Below are 24,234 nucleotides of genomic sequence, written 5' to 3' on the forward strand. Positions count from 1 at the left end.
ACTATATTTGCACCTACGGTATGACTTCACATGCCATTTTTATGGGTAAAAACTAGAAGAGCAAGTAAATTAAACCTTACAGTCAGCCAGTAAATCTCACTGTGGCCTGATTTTACAAGGATAATGCTTTGGGCAAGGCTTCCATGGCCAGAAAGGAAAAAAGGTTCAAATAGTATTTTTATTCTTAATTATTTGTGTTATGGCAGTACCTAGAAACCACAGCCAAGATCAGGACCCCGTTGTTCTAGGTGCTGTACAAACATATATAATAATACAGTCCCTGCCTTGTTGTCTAAATGGGTAGAACAGACAAAGGGTGGGAGAAAGAAAGTATGCTCCATCTGTAAAAAAGGAATACTGAGAGAGAGAGAGATTGAGTAGGATTTTTAAAAAGTGCCTAAATTAATGGGACTTGTGCTCCTAAATCACTTGGGGTAAGGAAAATCTCACCCTAAGTGATGTGCCTAAGGTCCCACAAGAAATTCCTCGATGCCATACACTCTTTTTGCTAACCCAATGCCTCCTCTTGAGAAATTCACAGAGCAAAATCTTTAACCCTGTTAGTGATTATAAATTACTGTCATCCAGTCAGCAAACAGGAACAACACCATGTGACTTGTGGTGCATGAACAGAGTTCAGATTTCAAATAGCAACTTCAAATACTTGCTGCTTATTGATGATTTGGAGAATAAACAAACTACTCAGGGTTTTTTTTTTAATGCTAAGTACAAATGGTGACAAATAACAATGCTTGAAGACATCCAAATGCAGAAAGAGGCAAAGTGCATTGAATAAAATACTCTTGCATTATCAAGACTCTCCATTCCCTCTGGAATTCCAATAATCCCCAAATTATTTGTTTAATTTTGGTCTGTCAGACCATCAATTTTCTGCAGGGGTGGTTGAAGCAGTTACCATGTCAGATTGTTTTTCTCTGACTGTGGCCTATATTCTGCAGTGCTCTGTTACTGCTCTTGGCAAGGTTGAGGCAAAGGTGGATTTATCTCCAGTTCTGGGCTATGCCAGGGGCCTGTTTGGCTCTCAGACTATTTAGAGCAGTCTTAGGGCTGCAGTAAATTAGGCTAGTTCTAGGCCTGCACTAAATTTAAAGTAATGGCATCTGTACTATAACATCAGCACAGTGGAGCTAGATCTCAGTACAGTCCAGGCACACCCCAGTCTTTGGCTCCTCACCCGTCTGATGGCGGCAGGGAAGAGGCCTGACAGAGAGCCATTATAAAGAATGAATGGACACAAATCAGACGTCAAGAATTATAACATTCAAAAACCAGTTGGAGAACACTTCAATCTCTCTGGTCACTCGATCACAGACCTAAGAGTGGCTATACTTCAACAAAAAAGCTTCAAAAACAGACTCCAACGAGAGACTGCTGAACTGGAATTAATTTGCAAACTGGATACAATTAACTTAGGCTTGAATAGAGACTGGGAATGGATGAGTCATTACACAAAGTAAAACTATTTCCCCATGGTATTTCTCCCTCCCACCCCACCCCCCACAGTTCCTCTGATATTCTTGTTAACTGCTGGAATTAGCCTACCTGCTTGTCACCATGAAAGGTTTTCCTCCTTTCCCCCCCCCCCCCCCCCCCGCTGTTGGTGATGGCTTATCTTAAGTGATCACTCTCCTTACAGTGTGTATGATAAACCCATTGTTTCATGTTCTGTGTGTGTGTGTGTGTGTGTATAAATCTCTCCTCTGTTTTTTCCACCAAATGCATCCGATGAAGTGAGCTGTAGCTCACGAAAGCTTATGCTCTAATAAATTTGTTAGTCTCTAAGGTGCCACAAGTACTCCTTTTCTTTTTGCGAACACGGCTGCTACTCTGAAAGGTAAGGTCAGTAACTATTCTATACGATTTTCTGGTACTCACATTTTTAGTCAGTTTTAGCACCTGCAGGTGTCAATTACATTGCTCTTCCATTGCCTTATTTTCTAAAGTAGCTATTTCTTTTTTAAAAAGCACTTTGCAAACTAGAAAAGATTAACAGTTCCTATAGGAAGTCCCTCATGCTAAAGTATTGAGGCTGTTTTGAGTCATTCTCTGTACAGTGTGGGACATGAGAACAACAAGTTGGTCAGGAAGTCAAGACTTAAAAATACAAGGAAGAAGGTGCTGAATGGGGTAGGAGATACAATCAAAGTGTATGCCATCCATCTCACTTACACAAGTTCAGTGACTAAAATGCTACGGAGAATGATAGGTTGGGTTGGAGGTAGGACTGATGATGTGTTCAAAGTCAAAAGACAGGTCAGATTTATTTATTTTTAGCAAAATGCTAAGTTTTAAAGCATTACTTATGAACATCTGGAAAAGTGGTTGTCAAATTTTCTCGTATTACAGATCACTGTTTAATATAGAGCTTCAGAGTGCAGATCACTACTTATACAGAGATCCTCACATGAACCAAGCCTCCTATTCCTGTGATGGCTATAGCTACTGCTTACATTAAGGTAATATTAGGGAACTATAAAGAAGATGAGATGACGTTATCTTCTAGGACAGTGTTCTCTTCTCCACATTCTGTGGGGTTGTATTCTGTAGGCTGTCCTTTACTATAGTGTGAGGTAGTTACGAGCGTAATAGGGTTCTGCAGTGAGTGTTGAGACAGCAATGTATCCCCTGTGTGCCACAGAGGAATCTGTGGAGCAGCCTCAATAGATGTACACCATCTATTCCCAACCAGTCCTGATGCTTCCTGTCCCCCGCAGACTGGTACGTGCAGCCCATGGACGGCTGAGTTATGAACTGTGTAGCAGGTACACACCTAGGCAGGCAGAAAAAGCTTCATTCTTCACATAGACAAATGCACCATTTCTGCTGCTGGGCATGATTTGCACCCACGGAGATGAGAGCAGAATCTGCCACTTAGGGGAATTGTTTCCTTTGGCTCCCTTGCAGTGCTAATTTCATTGCCTGGATATGGGTCCAATTAAATCAGCTTGGTCCTTACATTTGGCTACAGTAATAAAGGATATTTGAATGGTGTTCTTCCCAATCCTCTAAATGAGGACCATTTGAACATTCAAACTTGACTGCAAAAGCATTTCAGTAGCTGATGTATGCCACTAAATATAAACCACTTTTGTTAGTCAGAAAGGCATCTTTTAAATAGCAACCTTTTTTTTACATATTTAAATATGCTAAATGCTGAAATGTCTGCTCAATCCCTACATTGAAAATTAAATGCAAAAATGTATATTAATGTGTTGTGAGCACAAACATCAGGAAATGGAAAAATAAGTTTCTTATGGCAGCTTTAAATAAGCGACATTGCATATATTTTGCTTTTGAGGCTTTCTGCATGGCCAAGTTAATATTGCTAAATTAACATTAATTTTTCACTTACTGATATGTCTTTATATTTTATTTACTTGGTGTTGCATGGACCTAGGCATTACATTCAACTCCCTTTTTGTTTTTAAATGAAATAGGCAAAATGTGTTACAAGATGAAAAGTCAACATTTTTCAAACAGAATGTTCATTCAAGTTGACATTTCATTTTGAAAATGTCATCTTGAAACAAAATGTGAAAAGTTTGTTTTGAAAATGTCACAGCAATTTCCCCCCCCCCCCCCGCTTTTTTTTCATCCAAAACTATTTGCCAAATTTGACCTGAATTCATGAATACTTTCAGAGCCCCCGAAAATGCATTTTTTGGCAAAAGTTTTATCTGCCAAATTTTTTTTGCCCAGCTTTATAGCAGACACCACTGTGATCTAGTCACTAGTGTGTGACAAAAAACCACTATCAGGATGGAGTACCACATGTATATATTTACACAGTGTCTGTCCACATATGCACTGAGGATGATTTTTTTAAAAATATGGCCTTAGCCAACCTTCCCTTCTGCTCTCATAAGGGCACCCTCAGAGCAATTGCTGTCTGTGGAGGGGAATGTGAATTGCGAAGGGAAAATGCAACGCTGCTAGAAAGTGGTTTTATATAAAACCAACTGTTATGCTTTTCGATAAAAAAAGGAATTGTACCATAGATACAATATTTTCATAAGTGAATACCTTTACAAGTGGCCAAAAATTTTCATATTTTGAAATTTTAAAGATTTTTTTTGAAATGTTGACAAGAAAAGGAGAAAGGGTCAGAAGCTGCCAATAGTGCTGTGTTAATAAAATTTGCTTTCACTCACACTTGTACAGTCCCACTGACCTTTATGTAGATGCACGGGTGTAAAAGAATGCCCAGTTTGGGTCTGTGCTTATCTTTGGTGAATCATTTCACTCATGTATGCTCCTTTCAGATATTTTATCATGAAAGAAGGGCGTGTGACCCAAAGTATATTCTTTCAGATGCAACAGCTCTGAACTGCTATTTCAGAATGCAGCAGGAGATTCTAGTTGGAGAAGGGCTGATTTAGCCCCAGGGCCAGATTAAGGCAGGGGCTTTAGGGGCTGCAGTCCAGGGCCCAGCTCAAGGCAGGCAGCAATCTCCAACTCCACACCGCTAAAAGTCCTGTGGCACAGCGGGGCGGTCAGGTAGGCTGCCTGCCTGCTGTGGCCCCTCGCCGCTTCCAGAAGCGGCTGGCTGCTAGGACATCTCTGCGGCCCCTGGTGGGGTGGGGCAGAGGGTGGTGGCTCTGCATGCTGCCCCACTCCCAACACTGTCCCCACAGCTCCCTTTGGCCGGTTCCTGGCCAATGGGATCTACGGGGACAGCGCTTGCGGGTGCGGGCAGCGTACAGAGACACTCTGTCCCCCTCTTCCTAGGGGTCGCAAAGATGTGCTAGCAGCCAGCTGCTTCCTGGAGGAGCATGGGGCTATGGCAGGCACCGTGCCTGAGCTCTGCTGTGCTGCCAGCTGGGAGTCGCCTGTGGTAAGCACATCCCAGCCTCAGCCTACACCTCGCACGCTGTCCCGTACCCCAGCCCACTGCCCCAGATCAGAATCCCCTCCTGCACCCAAACTCCCTCCCAGATCCTGCACCCCCTCCTGCACCCCAATCCCCTGCCCCAGCCTGGAGCCCCTCCTGCACCAAACTCCCTCCCAGGCCCACACATCTCACCCTCTCCTACACCCCAACACTCTGCACCAGCCCGGAGCTCCCTCCTACACCCAAATTTCCTCCCACACCCTGCACCCCAACCCCCTGCCCCAGCTCCCTCCTGCACCAAACTCCTCCCAGGAAAAAGACTTGTATACAGGGACCCCACAAAATCTAATAGACCCAGGGCTACAGGACAGTTAATCCGGCCCTGTTTAGCCCTCCCATGGACAAGAATGGCTCAGATACAGCAGCATAAGTAAGGAGGGTGAGTTTTACACACACAGAGAGATATATTCAAAATGTGAGAAGAGTCAGAAGAATTGATCTTATTAACCTAGCTTTACCTGTCTAAAAGATTCAAAAAGCATAACACATGCTAAATCACATTAGATGCTTATCTGACTAGTGTCTAGAATACATTTACCATTATCCTATTTTATACCCTGCTTTTGAAAATATTAAAGTGTGCTATGAATATATTGTTCATACTGTATTTTCTAAAGCTGCATGCATAATTCACTGCCAGCTACCTATGGGTGCCACCTTTAATTCATTGTGCTAATGAAGTACTTCAGGAAATGCACTCTGCACATTGCAACTGGCAAAGAAATTTTTTTTCAGCATTTTATCTGAACAGCAGCTGTTTCTTGGTATGAAAATCCTCATGGCAAAGCACAAGTCTTTGCTTTTGGCGATAAGCCAAGTAGGAGTCCTGCTATGCTAATGACTGAAAATAATCAGACATTTGCAGGCAAATGAAAAGTATTTCTAATATTTTCTCAGCTGCTCATTTTGTAGCTACTTTATTTTATCCTTGTTTGCACTTTTCTTTTTTCAGATGAGGCTTTCATTTTAGGTACCTCTCTACCTTCAGCGTATTTGTCAAATCACAGAGCACTGCAATCCGCTACTGATATTCAGTTTGTGCAAGTTCAAATTATTGACCATTCCACCCATCTGCTTATGTTAAAGTGGCCTTGTGTCTAAGAAGTAGAGCGTTGCAAATATATATGTGGATATTTCTTTACATTTTATAACAATTTGCTTTGACTTTATGTTCAGTTTCCAACATATCATATATCTCATATGTCATATATATATATATATATATATAAATATATAATCTCTCTCATACATATCATGATATAATATGAAATATATCTCCTATTTCGTATTTGCTTTGACTTTTATGTTCAGTTTCCAATATGTCATATATATCATATCTCATATTTAATTACCAGTAGGATAATTGCAAAAACAGCACATTGAAAGGAAATAATGGTGTAAGCAAATTTCAGATTCTTAGCCTGATGAGTTAGTCATCCAATCAGGAAATAGAAACATACTGTGTGACATACCCAATCAAAAGAAGCTGAATTTCAGATTTCATACACTCACAATGAACTGCCTGTGAACAAGCTATGGACCAAGAATTAGTGATAGAGATTTTTTTACCATTTTAAAGAATTGAGTATATTTGAAAAAAAATCACAATTTGTTCAGACAGTCCACTAATAAAAAGGTATCTAGATGTATAAAACAATTATATAAGAACTCTTCACCCTGATCTGCTCAGAGGTCATTCCTTCGTTAAAAAGAAAAAAAAATCCCAGTAGCTACGGCATCAGTAAAAACTAAATATGTTAATGTAGTAAATATTTTGTATGGTATTTAGAAGGTTATATGCCTAATACCATCCTCCATAGTAATTAGTCAACTTCTTAAAGAAGGTGAGGAATATAAGAATGAAACAGTAAAAACAAAATGAATAAATTTTTCTTCACTGTTGGAAAACCCCAGTGTGGAATATAAAAGACTAATTACTACTTCTAATTACAAAGAAGTTTAATTCTTGCCTTCAATTATATTTGAACCTAGCTCTCTAGGAACATAGCTCTCAGATTTAAATCTCACAATAGGCAGGAATATAGCAAAAGATAATTCCTTTAAACATAATTAAAAATAAGTTAGAGGAAGATAGCACCTTGGCAGGCTATATACTAGAATAGAGAGAGTGTGTGTGAATGTATGGGAAAGTAGGGACTTGCACTGTTGGTGCAAAGGTAAATTCTCTTAGGTTTTTTTTAAAGATTCATTTAAATTAATGAAGTTGTTAACAATGGTAACTGACCTTATTACATCTGAAAATCCTAGCTCTTATCATGCATTCAAACAGGAAATGAACTGTGTGTGCCTAGTCCAGGCTGGAATCTGGTGTTTGTAGCTTTATGAATTGTAACTACCAGAAAGTGCAAATTTTTATGCCAGAAATTGCACCCATCATTGTCTTCATAGGGTGAGACCTCACTCCATCTGCACAGCAGTGTCTTCTCAACCTGGGCATCTTTTAAGGAGTTGTCATTTTGGTGGGATTGTTTGGAGACAACATAGCTTCTGTAAACTATATGGCAAGTGTCCAGAGCAGACCATCCTGCAAACAGGATCTAGAGGCAGTAGTCAATCTTTCTGGCTATTCCTGATGAATAAGTCTCCCATAGGTACAGATTTGACTCTGCAAACATGCTAAATCTCTGTGAGGAGTTTGAGAATGTGGAGAGTCACATACATCAGACCCTCTCTTTATTTATGGTGCCATAATCACCACGGCTCTGGGATTTCTGGCAACAGGATCCTGTCAGGGGCCAACCCAGGATTCAGCCAATCTTCCAGCCCCATTGGGCAGCTTCTGTATGTTTTTCTCAGGAAGGTTAATAAATCTATTGACTTCTCCTGAGACTAACACCACCAATAGCAGATCACAATAAAGCTAGAACATTTCCCCCTTCCTGTCACCCTTGAGTGCTGTAATTCTTATTCCACTAGGCTGCCATCAAGTGTATCTTCGATCTATAGACTAGTACAAATTTGGTTAAAGCTGATGGGTCTGCTATGCACCCTTCTTTCAGGCTAAATGGAAGAAGCAATTAAATGCTCCATTATGTAGTGATAAATAAAAAGGAATTCACTGAAAAATATACCTGCTCTCAATAATCCATTTTTCTTCCTAATGGAAATAATCCTGCAGGGCCCTGTATATTGGCCAAAGGAACAATATGCTAATGAATATTGGCAATATTGGAAACTGCCTATATTCTCACTAGCTGATTTCCAAGAGAAGCTTTGTCAGTTGTCTAGCTGAACAGTTGTGTGTCATGAGGACTTATACTTTTTGTTCTTTTTTTAAATCAGTGATTTACCAACACGGGACCCATGCCCGGGGGCCCCCGGCTTCCACCACCTGACGGGTGCATTGGGGATAGCCCCTGCATCCATCCCTGGCAGAAGCCACAGGACAGCAGAAACCTCGGCAGCACCCTGCAACCCCATCCCCGTAAGAAGCCACGGGATGGGGGACCCCAATGCCACAATCCATCTCCGGCAGAAGCCATGGGGCAGCAGTGAAAGCCCCCGTGCCTGACCCCACTCTCTGGCAGAAGCACCAGGCAGGTGAGGTGGGAGAATCCCCAGTGCTCCAATCCCGGTCCCCTGCAGAAGCGCAGTGGGTGGTAGGGGAAGCGGTATTACCCAGACCCCCAATGCAGCCCTGGGACTGGAGGAGCTTTCACTCCTGGCTGCAGCCCTGGGGCTGCGGCACGGGAACAGAGCTTCTGTGGTCTTGGGGCCACAGTGGCGGGGGGGAGGGCAGAAAGGAGCAAACAGGTTGTGGGGGGGATTCTGGGTGGAACAGGGCAGGGCCCTGGGGAAGTGTCAAAAAGAGGTGGGGCTGTGGGCAGGGCCATAGGTGAAAGGGGCAGAATGGGAGTGGGACCGCAGGTTGAAGGGGTGGGGAGGGGCCCTCCACTTGCTCTGGCCCAGGGCCCCAGGAAACCTTAATCCACCTCTGGAGCTAGTAAATAATGTATAGGTTTCAGAGTAGCAGCCGTGTTAGTCTGTATTCGCAAAAAGAAAAGGAGTACTTGTGGCACCTTGGAGACTAACAAATTTATTTGAGCATAATGTATAGAATACTTCCTTTTATTAAATGAAGGAGGGGGCTATTGCCTGTGGAACATTCCTGCTGTCAGCAGCTTTGGAAACCTGTATTTTTGTGGCCCCAAGAAATTATTCTAAAACAGTAGCACTTTGTATAGGTCAGTAGTGAGCTGGTTCTATTCCCTGGCATCTTTTCCTAGGTTGTATATTTACAGAGACAGAAATTGTATGTATGGCAGGGGATTGCTGCCATACACAGTCACCCTACTGTTAAAGCATTTTTGCAATCCCTTAGAAATAACAGTTTTGGGTTTATTTCTTTTCCTTTTTTAAACTGTCACTTTTATAAGTAACCACTTTAAGCATTCTCCCATGGTGAGAGGCAACTTGTTTTCATATTCACACCATATAATTTTGTGGTAACCCTGTTGCATGCATCCACACAAGCATGCACATCGAAAGCTTATGCTCTAATAAATTTGTTAGTCTCTAAGGTGCCACAAGTACTCCTTTTCTTTTTGCGAATACAGACTAACACGGCTGCTACTCTGAAACCTATCAATCAGACTGTAGGTGCTATTGCCTGGAGGATGTGGATGGTGAGGTGAGGGGGAACAAGCTCTGTATGCTAAATGCTGTATGTACTGTCTATACATTCTGGGAGCTATTTCTTTGGTCACACTGAAGATGTAGGTGTTAGCATCCATTGGAATTCCTGACATGTTTGCGCTGGAAATGTGCGAGGTTGGGATATCTGAGTGAGGATCTATAAGGAGTTCTTTATTTAAAAGGCATGAAACACTTAGTGAGCTGTGAGAATTTGCTTTGGTAATTAAATTATGTAAGAAGTTCCTTAGCAATTATATCACATATGAGCATTAAACGTTATAGCCCACAGCACCCATCTGGAGCAAGGCATTGGTCTGTCCCTTCCAGCTGTGCCGGAGGTCTACAGGGCAAGACTTCCCTAGATATTCTACTCAGGCCATTGTACAGGAAATTAACTGTAATCCAGTACCTATAATCACCAACTACAAAAATTAAAAGCTCTTCCAGTTATTTACTCACAAATAAATACACAGATTCTGGTGTGGTGCTAGCTGCTGCTTGGTTACAGTTGAAGCTAACTTCTCCTTAGACACTTGTCCGCCACCAGCTTTCACAAGGAGAACCAAATCTCACCTTGAAATTTCACATGCCACCTCTCGTGCCATCTTAGAATTTTCTGGAAAACTCGTAGGAAATCCAAAAATGAGTTTTTGAAAGCTGTGGTGTTTAAAAGGTTTTCCTATTGTTGATTTTTTAACACTTTTTAATGGGGGCAGTTGGGGAAAAAGGGGACTCCTCATATCTCCAAAATCATTAGGCTCACTTGAACATCTCTACACTCTCGTGATCCTTGTTTGCTGGAGCAGCTCCTTGTGGTTGTGAGCAGGTAGCACAACTTAGATCAACCCTGAAGCACCTCTATGTTACTCTTCAGGAGCTCCTCAGGCACAGAAAGCTCAGGCCTGAGGATATGGCCCCTTAACTTTGTCCCATAATAGAGAGCCTCTAGGTTACCAAAAGAAACAAACCATAAACCCAGACGTACCAATACACCCTGCACACATACTGGTGTGTCACCATAGCATGTCCCATGCCTCTCTATCATCCAATCCAAGTAACTACTGAACACCATTACAATAGCCAGTTTTTAAATTCAAGAGTTCAATACTCAGCTAGCTAGCGAGAAGGTTCTCATGACTCACACAGGTTGTTTCAGAAACAGGTGTTGAATGCACTCTCTGGCTGTTAAGGAGAGGCAGAGTATCATAGTGGAACTGATACAATATTGTGTTTACCTTGGAAATTAAGTGACGTTGGTTTGTGAGAGTATAGCAGGGCTGCCGCCCCACTCTGGCCCTGAAAGGGTTAAGAGCCAACCCTTGGAGAGGGCTGGGGCTGAGAGCCAATAAGAAAAGGCTGGGAAGCAGCCAATTAGGGCCAGGCTGGGCCCTATAAAAGAGCTGCTGGGCCAGAAGGCAGTCAGTCTCTCTCTAGCCTTGGAGGGAGAAGGGCTTAGCTGCCTGGGAGCATAGGGTAGCTGAAGCAAAGCAGTAGTGGGGAAGGGCAATAGGAGCTGGGGAGCTCCAGCCTGGCAACTCCCCAGGCTGAGGCCTTGTTTAAGGGGAACTGCAGAGGTGTAGCCTGAGAAGAGGCAGAGGCAGCTAGTCCAACCCCCTTGCCAATGATGAATGGTCATTACAGAATGCAGAGAAGGGGCTAGATGACAACTGGCAGTAGCCCCTGAGGCAAGGTGGGTATAGGGGGCTGGGGTTCCCCTGGGAGGGGAGACCCAGAGTGTGGGGGTACTGCTGTGGGCAGAACCCCAAGGTAAAGGGGCACTGGGGTCTGGGAGGGGCACAGGAGAGACACTGGCTGGCAGGAGGCGCTCTGGGGCTGGAAAAGAGCTAATTCCCAGATGACTAGCAGGAGGCGCTGCAGCAGTAAGTGCTCAATCTTCTACAGAGAGCTTAGCTTGTCTGACTAGCATTGTCTGAAGAAGGGCCAGAGTGTACTGTGATATCTACTGAGAGCTCAAGATCTATGCTGTTCTTGCCATGCAGGCCAAACACAAGTGTTTTATTTCTGTGGAAACATTTATTTTAACTGGCTTATTTGTATCTCTGTGGTTTTGCAACTGCTTTGCTTTATGCTATAGGTAGCTGTCACTTTGGGTTGTCACTGAGTGTCATGGGCAACTCTCAGGGAACAGTAACTGACAAAAGCTGGTACATTCACTGACGTGGTGCCAGCTGCTTACCTAAGATGGAAACTCCCAGGAGTGGCTGTGTGCAGGGCAGTGGCTGCTGGCTGCCTCCCTGGAAGCACAGAGGGTTTCCATTATTGTGTTTAATGTGTTACGTTAAACAGCAGATTACTGATCTCTGAGGTCCTCTGGCCAGTATGTGGCTGACTGCCCCTTGTCCCACAGAGCCATATCGAGGGTGAGGAGAGGACTTAGTAGATGCTGCTTGCTAAGAACAGAATCAGCTCAATCCCTTACAGCTTGCTCCACGCTGTGCACCCCCTGACAGTGGATGGGAACTTTCATCATGAGAGCGCCATGGCCATATGCTGTTTTATCTATTCTGCATTAGCCTATATCTTAGACATGTGTTTCTGATTTGGGATGCAACAAATATTTAAGTGATGCTACTTGTGTAGATGTCTGGCTTGCTTACAGACCCTGTCCATCACAGATGTGTAACCACGATGCTATGTGGTATAGTGGACAAGACACACAGTTGGGAATAGCATCCAGGTATCCTGATTCCCATCTTTTCAACTGACCTACTGTGTAATCTTGAACAATGCCCTTCACCTCTCTTTCCTCTCCCACCCTTTGCTATCTGGTCTGTTTACTCTTCAGAGCAGGGATTGCGTCTCACTGTATATTTGCAGTGTCTCCATAATGGGACCCCAATCTCAGACAGGCCCTCTAAGCGATAGTGTAATACAAAAAATGATCTGACTAGGGACACTTGCCTTTCACACAACTACTGCTGTTGGTGGCATTTCTTGTGTACCATCTGAACAGTTAATTTCATATGCACAGCCAAAATTTCTTTTAATATAGGTCATGGTTGTGTGCTACCAATACAGTCTAAGTTCCATACAGTCGTCAGGCCTGTATATCCACACTTTCAGAATATCCATCTGTTCATTTTGTGCATTTTAGCTCATCTGCAGAGTAACATAGAAAACATGATCATCCCGCTTAATATATTGTTTTCAAATGATATGGCTGTTAACGCACCAGAAATATTTTGGCCTATGCACACAACTACAAAGGCAGCTTTGTACGTTGGAGCATGGAGCCCTAAGCATTTACTCTCCAGTGATCTGTCATAACACATTGTGGTTTTCGTTTAAATGCAGATTTCTGGAGGGAAGACAAAGCAGTTTGATTAGCCATTGATTTCTAAGATTTATTATCTGCTCTGTCTGACTTCATTTAAGTAAAAGCTCAGTCTAGGCATAACACATACAGCACTTGTCACACACAGCTTCACAAAGCACTTCTCAACAGGAACGTATATCTTCTCTGAGTAAATGGAATGAAGTACACCCCAAAGGAAAAACAATAAAGACACAAACTGTGTGCGCGCCGCCAGGGACACAGTTGGGATGGATCATCAGGAGACTTCTCAGTGTTCACAGGATCTTTAGGTGGCCATCTTTCACACGCTCTCCTTAGAGAGGTAGGGAACTTGAGTCTTGTCTTGAAGCTCCGATTGGCTAGTGACATCATGGCATGAGGAGTAAGGATGGAACTTAGTGCTTCAGGCACTTTTCAATGTAAGGGAAGCTTTTTATTTTGCCTATTCTGTGTTCATTTATGTGATTAAAAGTGACTTTGTATCTTTTCATTCCTGCTTCCATTCCCCCTCTTGCATTTGGAACTCCTTCCCCCATGGTGGCTGTGACTCACCATCTAGCCTTTTCAGGAAGAACTTAAACACGTGTTAAGTCCCATTGGCTTCAATGGCCTTTGAGCAAGTGCTTAAATGCTTTGATCAATAGAAATGGTTTTAAGCACGTTCTAAACATTCTGATCAGCTGGAGCCATTGCGCTCCAGCTACCCTCCTTAAGCTGCAACACTTCTCTGAACCTAACCAGTGATTATTCAATAGAGTAAATAATTCATAACTGAACAATTGAAAGGGAAAATTATATCACTGCTTTGGGATGCCATCACTATCTAAAGTATTATGAGTCCTGTTATGTCAAAGGTGTGGCTTCACAACTATTGTTTGAGCCAGGTTTGATCTAGTAGGTTCAAATAATAGCCAAGAAGCTGCAGCAGCAACAAGCCTACCCCAGACATTCACAGCTATTGGTAGAGATATCCAACCTAGCTTTGATCTAGCTATGTCTACACATGCTGCAGTCACAGCTCTGATTGCAGTGTAGACATACCCTGAGTCTCAAAATACAGAAAATATTCTAATCCAAAGTGAAACTTCCCCAGAGTTCAGATTCAATGTAGTGGTTTAATTCCTCTCTGTACCATGGGAGTCACAATAAAAAAAAAAAAAAAAGTAGCACAACTAACGGCTAATCTACACTACAAAGGCTTTGCCACTATAGCTATATGGGTACAGCTATAACAGAGGTCCCTAATGGAGACTCAGTTTATAGTGACAAAAGGAGTTATTTTGCCTGTATAGTTAAACCACCTCCCCAAATGACACATGCTATACTGTCAAAAGGACTCTTGCCAGTATTAGCTGCTTCTACGGTGCGGATGTTGCTAGCATAGCTATGTTGATTAGGGGTGATTTTGACAATCCTTATAGTGTAGACCTGACTTGAGTGGCTAGCAAAGGATTGGTTGTATCGGTCACAGAGCAGACCCAAAAATTGAGGTAAAAAAGCAACAGCTCACCAAAGAGAAACTCAGCATGTATATAATATAGCATGTAACGATTGAATTCCACAGACCAGGGGAGTGTAATGGCAAAGCTCAGTTTCTTTCCCTATTGGTACTGACAGGGATTATATCTGAGGATATGGGACCAACAAATCACTTTTATATAGGAAGAAGATCTAGAAGTTGAACAATTGACAGTATCTATAATTGCTAGCCAGTGCAATGCTTTCAAAGGCAAAGTAAAATTACCAAGTTAAAAATGTAGCAGCAAAGTATCAGCATTTTTGTTCTATCTCTAACTGGTCAAACTGGTACATAAAACTTCACTGTCTCACAAGCTAAACAATTAGGAAGGCTGTATCTGTCTTTTTACTGCTCATACAAGCAGAAACTGCTGGAAGCCAAGACATTTTTCAAAGAAGTGTAAAAGGCCTTGAGTTTTCCTTTCTTAACTTCATAGCTTCCCTGACTAAGAGATAGATATATACATATAGCTATAGCTTATGATACAGAAAGTCACCCTTAAATAAGGCATGCTAAGGGGTTATGACACTGGTGCAGACATATTAACATCAACAGCAAAAAGAAGCATTTGAGTTGTTGTGTAGATTATGGATACCCAGAGCTGCTTTTGTTCACCTGGAGTGTAGAAATATCATCACACAAGCTTGTCACTCCTGAAGAATAATATCAGGATGAACAACCTACAGGTTTCCTTGGTGCTAAAGGTACTGGGAATGAAATTCAGTCCTGTTCTTTGTAAGATCTGCTTACCAACCAATGTGTACTCAAAGTACCACACTAAGGGCTGTTAGTGGGACGGTGAAAGAGTAAGGAACACTGTGTTGTGTGTCCATTGAATAGCTTGGTTTCTTGAAGGCTAACTTGGAAAAGTTCCTAGGTAATACAGCTCTGCCTCTAATGTCTGCAGAGGGTCAGGCTGAATAAGAACGAATTGAGTATTAGTGGATAACTGTGACAAACTCCGTGGTGATTCCTTTGCCCACTCAACACCCACATAAAATGTATTTGTTTGCCTACCAGGCTAATGAGGATTAATGCGCTGCAACTCTATATGTAGCTATCAATTCAATGGAAAAACAAGCCAGATGCTTTCTTGGGGACCCACAGGGGAAACAGTGAATTGTACATTCAAGAACCAACATAATGTTCTTACTCCTTCCCTTTGAACTTCTCTCCTTCTAAAATTGGTGGCACAACTTTGACAAAAGGCTTAGTTCAACTGCAGCCTTCCATTTTGACCTGATTTTGTTAGGGTACTAGGTAGGAAGATATCGGAAGGTAATTTTACATACAGGTCTAGATTTGAACATAGGAATTGCCTCAGTGGATCAGAGACAGGGTTCTTCTAATTGTATATTATCTACCATCCTTTTATTATTTTATATACTTTTATGAGGTCCCCTCTTTGCTTCTTTTCTAAGGTAAACAATCAGCTTTTTACAGTCTTTCTTCATGTGAGACTTTCATTGTCCTTAATCAGTATTCTCATCACCCTTCTGTGAACCCTCTCTCATTCTACAATATCCTTTTTAAATGGGTCAACCAGTATTGCACACAGTAAATTCCAGATGAGGCAGCACCATTGATTTATATAAAGGCATTATAATAATTTCTGTATTTTCCATCTCATTCCCTATGTATCCTAAACTCCCCTTTGTTTTTCTGACTGCAGCTGCATAGTCAATCGAGGTCTTCTTTGAACTTTTAAGCACAAAGCAAGTGACAGTTTGGGGCATGGTTTGTTTTTTTTAAACCCTTCATCTCATGCAAATTTCTAGTCTCACTGTCTAAACTACTCTTACTCTCTGGCCAAGGGACTAGAAGGGGAAGAAGTAATTCCTTTATTATTCTCTTATCCTTCAAAGGCAACTAATAGCAAGATCCTCGCTTCCAATAAGTTAAGACCAACCATGTTGAGTTCCATGTGCATGTTAAGTATTTTAGGCTCTGACCCATCTATGTTTACTTTTGATAAAACCTATTAAATCAATTACTGGAAAAAGTGATGAAGGATTTGTCGTGCCAATGATATGTGATGTGACAATTCTTTCAAGTGCATCATTTACTTTTTGGAAAGAACTGAAGCAAATGCCAGGATTTCAATGTGCGGGATGTTATAAGGAGGATTGTTAAGATTTACATTTCTTACTCCCTTCCCCTTCATTTAAGACTCAAGCCACATATTAAGTTAGTTTTCCAATAAAAGGATCCCTAAAGGCACCAGCAAGGTACATGCTTAACAACTGGCATATTTAATAACTATTGCCAAAGGTGGTGGTGGTTTTTATTTATTATTGTATTCATATAGGTCTGCCGAGTCCTAGTGGGGGATCAAGATTCCATCAAACCAGCCTTATTCCTTCTCTTCATGTATTGTCGTCTCCTGCTAGACCAAGTCTAAATTCAACTATAAATTTGAATTCAACTGTAAGTTTGGGGGAGGGATAGCTCAGTGGTTTGATCATTGGCCTGCTAAACACGGGGTTGTGAGTTAAATCCTTGAGAGGGCCATTTAGGGATCTGGGGCAAAAATTGGAGATTGGTCCTGCTTTGAGCCAGGGGTTGGACTAGATGACCTCCTGAGGTCCCTTCCAACTCTGATAATCTATGATTTTTTGAAAGGCAGAATCTGACATTTTATTTATTTTAAAATACTGCACACAGCTATCATGCTATGAAACGAATAACAAAATGCAGATTGTTTTGCACTTGAGATTTTACCTGGACTGTGTTTTCTTCCACAGTTCCAACTTTACAATCTTCCATTTGTATTGTATTGCCCACTGCCCAGGGCAGTGAGGCTCGGGCTTTGGTTTTGGTCCCCCCGCCCGAGGTGATGGGGCTTGGGCAAGCTCAGGCTTCAGTCTTCCCTCCTGGAGTCGTGTAGTCATTTTTGTTGTCGGAAGGTGGTCACAGTGCAATGAAGTTTGAGAACCCCTGAACTAAAGGAATGCCTAATAGCATCTGAGTGAGCCTGTCTTAGTGAGGAAAACAGACGTAGTTTCACAAGTGTAAACATTTTACTGTATGTTTAAACTTGCCCATATCCTACTCTGCATTCACCTAGATCTTTTTCATTTCTTTCCATTCTGAGCCCACATATAAAGCTGAACAACTTCAGGCATACTTAAAAAAAAGTCACGGATATTGTTAGTGAATCAGGCCCTGTAAAACTAAAGGGTTCAAAATAGAACTAGGTAAATTCATGGCAAATGGGTCCATCAATGGCCATTAGCCAGGATGGGCAGGGATAGTGTCTCTAGCCTCTCATTGCCAGAAGCTGAGAATGAGCAACAGGGGATGCATCGCTTGATGATTTCCTGTTCTGTTCATTCCCTCTGGGGCACCTGGCATTGGCTGCTGTCGGAAGACAGGATACTAGATGGACCTTTGGTCTGACTCAGTATGGCCATTCTTCTGTTCTTGCATCCTTAAAGGAGTGGAAGCCCCTTTCCCCTATCCTTTGGTTTGTACTCCATACATAGAGATATGAAGACATGGGGCATTTCACATACAGTATATTAATTTATTTAAGGTTCAAAGACATTTGTCAGGTAGGGAAATTCTACAAACCCCACTTGCAGATGGGCAGCAGACTTTGGCCTGGTCTACACCTAAAAGTTAGGTCAATATAGCTATGTACTCATGGATGTGGAAAATTCACACCCTTGAGGGCTGTGGTTAACCCCTAGAGTAGACGTGGCTAGATCGATGGAAGAATTCTGTCATCAGCCGAGCTACCGCTGCTCAGAGAAATGGATTACCAATAGTGATGGAAAAACCCCTTCCATCACTGTAGGAAGCATCTGCACTAAGGTGCCACAGCAACACAGTCACTGTAGCGATTAGTTCAAGTTAACACAGGCAGGTTAGCATGATTGGAAACTGCATCTAAATATTCTGAGTCGCAATGCAGTGCCTAAAATGCAACCTGATCTGCCCACCAGTACCTCGTCTCAGAGGTGGTGATAGGAGGTCAGCTGAGCTTCTGAACTGCACTCCATCATGAATTAAGAGTGGTAGAAGAAGGAAGCTACTGAGGGGACAAAGGCTGGCTGGCTAAGGGGAATGAAGCATTTAGAGGAGCCAAGGCAGGAGTCAGAGTTGGAAGGGAGCGAGAGTACTTTGCTCTCAGGCCCATATTACAACCCAATCTCTGCATTCATCTTTGAACAGTGTTGGCACAAAGCCCTAAGTTCTCAGTAACTAGCTTTTGGATCTAAATGTTGTCAGGACCCCTTTATTTCCATTAAATTTTGGTGCAGTAATCTGAAAAATCTGCCCCAGATTTAGCTATAATTTTAAAATTTGAGGGGCTTAGAGAATTCAGTATGAAATTTAACAACCATTTCATAGTCCTTTGTGCTGAAATTCCATTTATTTTTAACCTGCCCCCACATTATCAATTTTCAATTCTTCTGAAAGTAAAGAGCTTCATTGTAGAAGTTGCTGCAGGATTTAAGACCTGCATCGGGAGCAGCTGCGGCTTTTGGTTCCTAGGAAGGTGTGGGACATTTGTGTTTGTGACACCCAAGACAGTGGGGTATACATGTAACATCAACAGACCCCAATCATCATTGGGTGGGATTGGACTTGGGGCCTCTGGAGCTTAGTGCATGAGCTAAAAGCCAACTGACTGTTAGCTAAATCTGTAGCGCACACTCAGTAGCTCTCGCTCTCTAAGTGGTTTCAGTGCCACTAGATGGGAAAGAACACCACACCCAGGAGGTGTGTGGGTTACATACTTCCCCTAGCTGAGGAAGCACATCTCAAGCTTCAGAGACTGCCCAGTTGAAATCTGGATGAACTTTCACTTCTAACACTGATAGACCCTGGTTGTCAGCAGGTGTGATCAAACCTGGGGTCTCTGGAGCTTAGTGCATGAGCCTCTACCACGTGAGCTAAAAGCGGTCTCTTTCTCCCCCTCCCCCACAATGGGACAGAACACCACACCCAGGAGGTGTGGATTACATATAGTTTTGCAAAATGACTACAAAGAGCTACCCCACTATACCCCATCCCAACATCCGCCTCTTCATCTTGAAGTGATGGCTAAACAATTTAATTTGATTCAATTAAATATGATCAGCAGAGGGATCATTAATGCTGCTGATATTTAGATTGTCAACATTAGGGTGAATAGGGCCAGTTCACACCTCTCTTAGAACTATTATTTCAGGCTACCTGAAGATTTAAAAGGCATTATGACATCAGTTCACTTGGATCACATTTTGAAGCCTTTCTGCAAAACCATAAATGGCCTAATAAGCTACTTCAAACCAGCTTGAGTCAATTCTTGGTGTCCCCCCCCCCCCCAGCCAACCATGTTTCCTCAGTAGAATAGAGGTAGATAATATTGGGAAATGGGTGTATTTAAATTAAGTTCTGGATGACCTCACCTTTGTTACTGTACATTTAGGTAACATGGGATGTTTCATAAACCCTACGTTGATGATAACCAAATAGACTAGAGGAGAGGCTTTCTGCATGTCTGGGGAAGAAATAATATTTAGGACAAAACCACAACAAAATATCAGATGTCTACATGATCCATAATCTAATTATATAAAATGCCCACCTACTGTTCCTCTAGAACAGCTAGTGGATAGTGAAACTCATCTGACCACTGTGACTTACTGTAGTTTGAGTCCCCAATTCAAGCAAGCTGCCTTATCCAGGACACTTAATTTCAATTGGATTTAAGGGCCTAACTGCCTTAGGTGCCTTTAAAAATCCCAGCCTTCATTTTCATAGGGCTTCATGGAAGAATGAGAAGTTACTGGTAGCACCTGGCTGTCATTCTAATTTATTCTGCAACCTGAGTGCTGAAAAACTGATCATTTACCTTCACAAATTACCTAGAGGGTCAGACGGGCTTAGACAATGCTAGTAAGATGCCATGTGCATAGAAAAACTATTTTATCATTCACTTTTACATTAACGATCAATTTGGAATGTACTTCTCTATTTGCAGGGTTTATGTACCCACTAGCAGCATTTCCTTTTGGGAATTCATTATTAAATGAGGAAGACCACTGAATTCCACAGATCATCAAAACAAGCAATTTAAGTGTTATGTTGGTGTCCTAAAACGTAATAACAGCGAGCAGGATTACATTCATTTATTTATCCTTTCTAGGTGCTGTAGGATCATGTAGAAAAGTACAGTCGCTGTTTGGAAAAACTTAAAATCTAATGCTCCAATCTTGTAATCATGTCTGCAATGGTGGACCCCAAGGCCAGCCAGCATCCCACTAACTTCAGTGGGATTCTGGACAGCACAGGGGTTAGTCCACAGGTTGCAGGATTTGGGGCCAAAGGAGATTGATTGTTCACCGCTGGTTTCTGTGGGAATAAAGCTGATCCTTAAATAGCTTTTTACAGCCTAATAGTTTTAGATTAACTGACAAGGTTTGTCCTACAAGGTGTCTGGGAAATCTGTTTATCATTTTGCATGGCTTTTTTTATTTTACATCATTGATACAAGAAGACTTAAAAGGTAGACAGAAATTGAATTATTTAGGGCTCAAAGACTTTCCACTGAGAAAGCGGAGAGAAAAATCTGTCCCTAATGCTAAGGCCTGGTATTTGGACATGAGAGCAGTAGCCAGATTTGATTAATAAAATGCAAGGTGACTTGAATGAAAAAGAGCAATTTGGCATTAATTCATTAAATTAAACTCTCATCTGTTGTTCAAGTTGGGCTAATTACTAGATCAGAGGGATGATCTGTATTCAGGTTTCATAGTTTTTCTCCATTCTGTTATAGTGTCTATTTATTTGGAGTATTGTTGGAGTCTTCTTTTTGTTTGACCATCTTTTTCCTCTTTTCTTTTTGTGAGCTTGAATCCTTGGTTCACAATGTAGGCAGGCAGAATAAATATCTAAGCCAGCAGCTCTCTAATTGGGTTGTGGGTACAAATAGCAATGACAATATCTGAGGCACAACCATGCCAGTTAAAGGTTTATTGAAATGTGTTACTAATGGCTACAGATGAATAAAAAATATAATTTTCAATATTTGAGGAACTGGAGAAGATTAGTAAAGACTCAAGCTTTGGAGTAGGTTATTTAGGAGAGGGCAGTTTTTTCTCCTACCATCACCTTAGAGTCTGAGCAACTAGATACCCACGTAGGCATGGCTTCCAGACCTCCGGCCAGTGACTTTCTTTAATAAACACCTTTAGAAAGTCAGCATAAACCCTCTAAGGCCCTGCTTCTGTCACTGATAGTTCACTGGCAGACTGCTGATCACACACAAATTCCCAGAGAAGTTGATGGAATGGGGGCAGGCATAGCAGTCCTCCTGGATGCTATCAGTTGTAGGACTGGAATCCAGTCCATGAGGACTCCCACCAAATCATGTGAAAAATGCATATATTTGGCTCTCCTTGTGGATTGTTTGAGCATCTCTATAAATTCTACAAAGAGTCCTTGTGGCACCTTAGACTAAAAAATTTATTTGGGCATAAGTTTTTGTGGGCTAGAACCCACTTTATCAGATGCATGGAGTAGAAAATACAGTACAAAGTGTATATATACACCATACATGAAAAGATGGGAGTTGCCTTACCAAGTGGGAGGTCAGTGCTAATGAGACAATTCAATTAACAGTAGAATACCAATGAAGGACACATCACTTTTGTAGTAGTAATGCGGATGGTCCATTTCAAACAGTTGACAAGAAGGTGTGAGTAACAGTATGGGGAAATTAGTTTTTGTAATCTATCCACTCCCAGCCTTTATTCAGGCCTAATTTGATGGTGTCCAGTTTGCAAATTAATTCCAGTTCTGCAGTTTCTAACTGAAGTCTGTTTTAGAAGGTTTTTTGTTGTTGAATTGCCACTTTTAAGTCTATTATTGAGTGTCCAGGGAGATTGAAGTGTTCTCCTACTGGTTTTTGAATGTTATAATTCCTGATGTCAGATTTGTGTACATTTATTCTTTTGCATCTGATGAAGTGGGTTCTAGGCCATGAAAGCTTATGCCCAAATTTGTTAGTTTCTAAGATGCCACAAGGACTCCTAGTTTTTGCTGATACAGATTAACACAGATACCACTCTGAAACCTGTCTTCAAATTCTAATGAACCCTTTTTCATCACAAGGAGCATAAGAACAGTTACGCAAATAGTTTGAAAAGTTTTGTTCATTACAGAGACAAGCGATTTCTGGCAGCTTAAATGCTTCTCAGGCATATTTCATGGAATGATTTTATGACTTTTAATCTGAAAAATGGGCATACAGCATTACATTAAAAATAGGGGGGAAAGCAAGATGATAAATTCTTTTGCATTAGGTGACCTAACTTTACTAGTCTGGAAAAGATGTAAAGTCTGGAAATTGTTGCATAGTATTAATGCTTTTAAGTCTTATCTGAAAATACAAGCACACAAATAAAGATATAAATCATATGTAACAAAATAAAATAGCGGTGTACTTAAACCGTGGTGCCAGATTTAGATGCTTGGTGTGGTAAGCACATTACAAAATTGTTTCATGTATTTTCCTGTGATGAACTCTACATTACCCAGAAATGGAAATCAAACTGGGCCATCAGCAAGAGAATAGGTGGGGAAGAATCCTAATACAAATCACGTGAGACTGGGGTATGAAATGAGAAATTAGTTTTAAGACTCTAGGAAAAATCTGGTATCCCTGGAAAGACCTTATGTCATACACACAAAGAGGAAGCATGGTCCAGTAGGCAGAACACAACTCTGACTCAGGAGACATGGGTTCTAGTTTGGTTCTGCCACTGACCTGTTGTATGACCTTGGGCATGTCACTTCACCTTCTGTACTACTTTAATTCCCATCCTTAATCTGCCCTGTCTGTTTAGAGTGTAAGCTATTCTAGGTAGGGATTGTCTTTTTTTTTTTCTGTGTGTTTGTACAGTGTCTTCCACCATGGGGCTCTAGGCATTCTTTACAATGGTAACACACTACTGGGGGTACCTAGAGCAGTTAGCCACTGTGATACCTCACTACCTCAATAAGAGCGAGTTTGCTGGCAACAAGATGGTGTGTCAGCTCTCTGCCACACCAATCTGTCTTCCTCACCAGCAAATTCCTGAAAGCTCTCCCAGTCCAGACTTTGGCCAAAAGGTAATCATCAGTGAACAGAGCCCTTACCACTAGACATTCACAAAAGATAGTAAGTTCACTGCTCTGTTAAAGAGTCAGTACATCATAGCTTATTAATGTAACGGGCAAATACAGGGCCGAATTTCCAAGTAGGCACGTGGCTTAAGTTACAAAGACACACACAAACAGGAATATACATTCCATTCAGCACAGCGTATTTTACCAGCTATTAAACAAAAGGAAATCTAATGCATTTCTATCTAGATTACTTGCTACTTTAGGAGTTCCTGAGACTGCATTCCTGATCTTTTCACAGCAAAAGCATCACACAGACAGACCCTTTGTTTTCTCCCCATCCCGATTTGAAAGTGTCTTGTCTCCTGTCATAAATACAAAGGGAAGGGTAACCACCTTTCTGTATACAGAGCTATAAAATCCCTCCTGGCCCAAGGCAAAACCCTTTCACCTGTAAAGGGTTAAGAAGCTAAGATAGCCTCGCTGGCACCTGACCAAAATGACCAATGAGGAGACAAGATACTTTCGAAGCTGGAGTGGGGGGGGGGACAAAAAGTGAGTCGGTCGGTCTGTGTGATGCTTTTGCTGGGAACAGATCAGGAATGCTCTTCAGAACTTCTATTAAGTTAGTAAGTAAGCTAGCTAGAAATGCGTTGGATTTCCTTTTGTTAAATGGCTGGTAAAATAGGTTGTGCTGAATGGAATGTATATTCCTGTTTGTGTCTTTTTTGT

This window comes from Dermochelys coriacea, chromosome 3, assembly GCF_009764565.3.
Source record: "Dermochelys coriacea isolate rDerCor1 chromosome 3, rDerCor1.pri.v4, whole genome shotgun sequence".
In the NCBI taxonomy this organism is placed as follows: Eukaryota; Metazoa; Chordata; order Testudines; family Dermochelyidae; genus Dermochelys; species Dermochelys coriacea.